The 6,036-nt window shown below is 28.0% G+C and overlaps 1 long non-coding RNA gene across 2 annotated transcripts; it reads left to right on the forward strand.

Annotated features, from left to right (window-relative positions):
- Positions 1-1,628: 1,628 nt before the first annotated feature.
- LOC115697156 (uncharacterized) lies at positions 1,629-3,804 on the forward strand. Of its 2 annotated transcripts, none has more exons than XR_004007907.2 (2): positions 1,629-2,013; positions 3,105-3,804. It is a non-coding gene; the product is annotated as an uncharacterized LOC115697156 (long non-coding RNA). The 2 variants fall into 2 exon arrangements; XR_009683484.1 differs by having other exon boundaries at positions 3,128-3,804.
- Positions 3,805-6,036: the final 2,232 nt, after the last annotated feature.

Consider the following 6,036-nt stretch of genomic DNA (forward strand, 5'->3'; position numbering starts at 1 on the left):
CTTATAATATTAATTTTTCTATTTTTTATAAATAAAAAAATTTCTAAGTGATTATTCTTTTATGACAAGCTAATTATTATACTAACGAAATATAATAATATATTGATGATAAATGTTGTAACTAATTAGTAATTTTAAAATTAATTTGATATATTGTAGTATAAAATAAGTATATATATTTGTAAGGTCTCATTAATATTAAACGGTTGAACATTAAATAAAGTTACTAAAAAAAAACATTACACTAGCATTAAATTGATATTCTTACCCCCCACCTAATTATATAATTATTATTTTTTTTTTGGTTGATGGTGATTTTAGATCATATAATAAGACCATATATAAATATGGGTATGCTCTTAATGGGTATTACCCATGTATGGGTATTTTATTTTTGACCATTGGATCAAATATCTAATGGTTGATATTTATAATCATTAATTAAATATTAAAAAAATTAATATTTCCTATTTTGTTATTCTCTGTTTTCCTAAAATAGATAAAACTATTAATAGAAATAAAAAATTTATAAATAGAATTGTTATTTAAAAAATAAAACACACTAAAAAAACTAACAAATTATTTTTTTTTAATAAAAATCATTTTAAAGATTAAAAAGAAAAAAAAAAGTGTATATTTATCTTTTCATAAAATTTCTTCAAACTAGAATTCTAAATTGCATTACTGAAAACAAAAAAAATAATAATTTTAAGCTTTAAACTGTAATACATATAAAATGTATAAGATTTTTCTAAACCTAAAATCTTTAATTTTATAATAATTAACAATTATTTATATGTTTTTATTTTTTAAAAAATATTTGAGCTTACCAAATCTATAAGAACAAAACCAATGAAGAAAGTTTTAACAAAAAAAAAAATGAAGAAAGAAAAAAATGTCATAAACATTATTAAATAATGACAATTGCCAACACAAGAATTTCAGCACAAAAAATTATATTTGACCCCTAGACAAGATTATCATCTTCCAATCCTAAAAATATAAATAATGAACAACACCTCATTAGTTATTCTAGGAGAATGATGCATGGTAATATCAAAAACATCATTGGATGATAATAATATTTCTCTAACAATGATAGCCTAAGTAAGAACTAAGAAGTATTGTAGCGTTTTATTTTTAAGAGTGTGAATAATATTAAGACAATTGGATTCCACAATCAAGCTCTTATTCTCCTAATAAAAAAAATACATTAATATACATGTAAATAATTTTAGTTTTACAATAATAAATTGTTAATAAACTCACAATTTCATAAAATAATAAAGTAGTAATTTTAATTAATTTTTAAAAATAATTTATAAATTTTTGTCAAATTATTAATTGTAATTATTATTTCTAATTTTATAAACAATAAATATAATTTTTTTTTAAAAAAATAATTGTTAGAAACTTACCATAGAAGATTATTAAATTGTTACCTTATTAATACTTTTTAGTTTCCATCCATGGGTATTACCCATTAAAAAGTGTTCCATATAAATATACATATAATTATATATATATTTATTGAAAGTGGACCAAAAATTTATTAAAAGGACGGCAAAAACACTATACAAGTCAATTAGTGAGTCACCCATAACATAACTTATTAACTATTGAGAGATTATTAATTAAGCCATGCAATCACACCTATCATTATCACTCTGAATCATCGTCCATTTAATATGTATGGGAAATTTTATTTATTAGGCTTGAAAGACTACCCAATAACAACCCTTGTATAATACTATACCAATCTATACTTATGTTTTCCCTTTATACTTGTTTTCACTCTTCTCATAATCAATCCCCCTACTAACTCTTTCTCACTTTCTCTTCTCTCTTGACAGGTTCACTCTTTTGTTTCTCCTTAACCAAACTAAACCAACACCAAATAACACCATCACCATCCCCGGACCGTTGCTGTCGTCAATCAACCATCGCAAGGTCAGCATCGTCCCACAACCAAAACCACTATCGAAGGTCGGACCGTGCCACCCAATGTAATGGGTAAGTCTTTATTTTTCTATAAAAAAATTATGATTGGTATTATAATTTAGAAGTAAATGATTTTTTTACATTAGATCTGTATCTGTATGTTGTTGGTTGTTTTTGTATGTTTTATCTTTGAACTCAATAAATCTGGTTTTCTAAATTTTTCTGTTGCTTCGTCATATTTTCGATATGTTCTCCATTATTTTTCGATGGTCCCCCAATGTAGTCTTTGAAGGTCAAGGATGACCAATTTCGATAGTTTATTGATGGTTTCACGATTGTTCAATTATCTAAATAGTTTTTGATATTTTTTCGATAATGTTTGATTATTTCTCGATGTTGTGCTGGAAATAATGTGTTGTACAATTTCTCGATAGTTTTACTATTGTTCTTCGATTGTTTCTTGATAGTTTTCCATATGTTTTGTATTAAATTACAAGTTTTCCGTAGATAACTTTCTTAACTATCTTATGTTTTGTATTAAACTACATGTTTAATTGTATTTGTGCTTGTACTGTATGATAATGTCTTGGGTGTTAAGGGTTTCAATTGGATTTTTAAAAGCAAATAAATAGTATGCCATTAATGGTTAAAATTGACACAACCTTATAGAAAATGTGCGAGATTTTATACAAAGATTTGGAGGTTGACCAATTGGATTATGATTGAAATTGGATGTTTGTATGATGTGTTGGAACTTATTTTACCAGAATCTTAATTCATTAGTAAATATGTTTGATTATATATATTGTAATCTAATATCCTAAAATATGAAATTCATAAAACGATAAATAAACATATAAAAAGAATAGAATTCTCATATTGGTTAAAATGGATGTAAAGTCTTTTTTTGGCAATTTAGATGCTAAAATATTTTTTATTTATGGTGTGATTTGTTGGCTTTTATAAAACCGATTTTCTCACCTTATTTAGTTGTTTTTATTGTTATTTTCTATCATAGGAAAGATTCTATTTCAGAAGGCCTTTTCTTTGTTTGGAAACTTCTTGTAAGAGAAGAAATTCTCTTATAGAAAGTTTGTTCTTTATGGAAACTTTGACTATTCTTATTTTTCTTATTAAGTTCGATTGTGTCTTGATAAGACCAGATCAAACACACTGTTTTTGGCAGGTATCAAGACCAAATACATGATCAGACACGTTTTTGGTAAGTTTCCTTTTCTGGTCTGGTTTTCTGCAGCAGAACATGTCTCTAATGCTGCAAATCAGGATTTTCTTTAGAAAAGTTTTGTACAGCTATAGATTCGACTTTGTGGCTATCTCTAGGATTTTTATGATCTATAAATGAAACCTAGAGAGCAACCATTCAAATTATCTCTTCTAGTTTTCATTTTTGCATTTTCTTATTTGTTGAGAGAGGGGTCTTTTTGTGAGAACCTAGTTGTTCATCTAGGTTCTAGTGTTTATATATTTGTTCTTATACTGGTCTTACGGTTGGTTAGAACATCTTGATTGAACAAGAGAAAGGTCATCGGGAGAAGACTTGTTCAAGCCTTACTTCAGGAAGAAGTAAGCACACACACCTCAAAGACGAAGGGAGTTCGCTGTTTGATGATAGTTCAAAAATCAGATTCGTGAAGTGTGTTACAAAGGGTTGTGGCAAAGATTTAGAGGGAGCCTAAACTTGTATAAGTCAATTGTCTTAGTAATTTTTAAAACTTTACTAATTGATTTCTTTCTCTGGGTATGGCCCCGTGGACTAGGAGTGTTCAAAGAACAGTGATACCACGTACAAATCTGTTGTGTCAAGTGATTTAATATTCTACAATTATTTTTTATATTCTGCCACTTCTGGTTTATTTCTGCAAAACTATTTTCTGTAGTAACAGATTTTGTTAGGTTTTATGCCCTAAATAAAACTCCATTTCAATGTAATCTATTTTATTCAACATCAATAAAGAAACAGAAGTATTTTTCATTCATTTGTATATGTTTTGGCTCACTTTATCAATTGCTTGTCTAATTGATTTATAAATTCATCTTAAACCCTTTTCACATACTTGATCATGTTTATTGTGCTGTCATCACATTGGAAAGTAAACATGACTATGTGAATAAAGTTTCCTAGATTTATCAGACACAGGGTTTTACTGATATGATAATCTACAACAAGAGTTTACTTGTATTTGGAGAAATACTATGTTCTTTCCAGAACATTGGTTAAAGTAAAGCTCAGGTTGGATGCATGGAGTATGCATTGGAAGGGACCGATATTGAACTTCGATTTAGGTTTAATTAAACTTACCGTAAAATCTATTCAAGTCAATATCGCCAAGTTGATCCTAGATCAAATGATCTTAATCCTGTTATGATTAGGCTCAATCTTGAAAGGCTATTCGTGTTCTTTGATTTGTTAGTTAAGCCTACTTTTAGGTCAGGGTTATACGTACATTTTGGGAACACGATAGTGCAATTGAGTGGGAGCGCTAGCATAAACATGAAATCTATAGCTTCTATCTGACAAATAGTAAGCAAAGGATGATCTCCTTCGAGCTTGACCAAACGAAAATAAATGGTGGAGATCTCATTTCACATAAGCTGAAATATCATTTATACGGGGTCAAGTGTTTTAAGGATAAAATACATAGTAGGGTGTTACGGTAATTTAATCCCTTTACTATGTAGATCATTCATATGGAGGATCATTGATCACATTAGGATTATAACAATGGATAACTAATGATGTGTCTATATGGTGGAACATATAAAGCATTCTATATACTGAGAGTGCAATTCTAAGTTCTATGCGTGGATTCAACGAAGAATTAATAAGTTAGTGAATTTTAGTGCTAAATTCTTGATCTACTTATTGGAAGCTCGGTTATATAGACCCATGGTCCCCCCACTAGTTGAGATAATATTGTTTGTAAGACTCATGTATTTGGTTTTGATTAATCAATTATAATTCACGAATTAGACTATGTCTATTTGTGAAATTTTCACTAAGTAAGGTCGAAATTGTAAAGAAAGAGTTAATAGGGGCATATTTGTTAATTATGATACTTTGTATGGTTCAATTAATAAATATGATAAATGACAATATTATTTAATAATTATTTATAGTTATTAAATAGTTAGATTTGGCATTTAAATGATTGAATTAGGAAATTGGCATTTTTGAAGGAACATATGATGTTAAGTGTTCTAGATTTATTATGCTTCAAACCAAATTTGATGAGCTTAGGATGTCTAAAAATAAAACCCTAACTGAATTTTATGAAAGGCTATCTGATATAGCTAATGAATATTTTGCTCTTGGTGAAAAGCTTGATGATTCTGTCCCTGTTAGAAAAATTGTTAGAGTTCTTCCAGAGAGGTTTGATACTAAACTTTTGGCCATGGAGGAAGCTAAAGATTTTAGCACAATGAAGGTGGAAGAATTAATGGGTTCCTTGCGTACTTTTGAATTGAATCAACAAATCAAACAAAAGGACAAACCCAAATCCATTGCTAATAAAGGTAAACGTATCGTTTTAAAAGTTGCTGAACATGAAAATTCTGATAATGAATGTGATGATGAAATTGCTTTATTAACCAAGAATTTTCAAAAATATATGAAAAAGATGGGTAATAAAAAAAATAACTCGAAATTTTCAAAAGGAAATACATCTTTTAAACCCTATGTGACTAATAAAAAGAGAATTCAGTGTAGAGAATGTGAAGGATTTGGGCACATTCAGTCTGAGTGTGCAAACACTATGAAAAAGAATAAGAAAAGTTTCAATGTCACTTGGAGTGATGATGAAACTGAGAGTGATGAAGAGAATTCTGAGAATGTTGATCTAACTTCTGTTATGACTAATGTGTTTGTGATTCACAGGTGAAAGCCAGACTGGTATGTTTAAATAATACCATTGAACAAGAAGAATCTGATTCTGATGATTCTAAAATTTGTGAAGAGTCTCTTGCTGAATCATACAAAGTCATGTATGAAAAGCGGATACAGATTACTTCTAAAAGTAGAGTGTTGATTAAAATGAATAAAAAACTGTCTAATCAAATTGAAATTTTTGAGTTAAA

This window comes from Cannabis sativa, chromosome 7 (genome assembly GCF_029168945.1).
Source record: "Cannabis sativa cultivar Pink pepper isolate KNU-18-1 chromosome 7, ASM2916894v1, whole genome shotgun sequence".
NCBI classification, from domain to species: Eukaryota; Viridiplantae; Streptophyta; class Magnoliopsida; order Rosales; family Cannabaceae; genus Cannabis; species Cannabis sativa.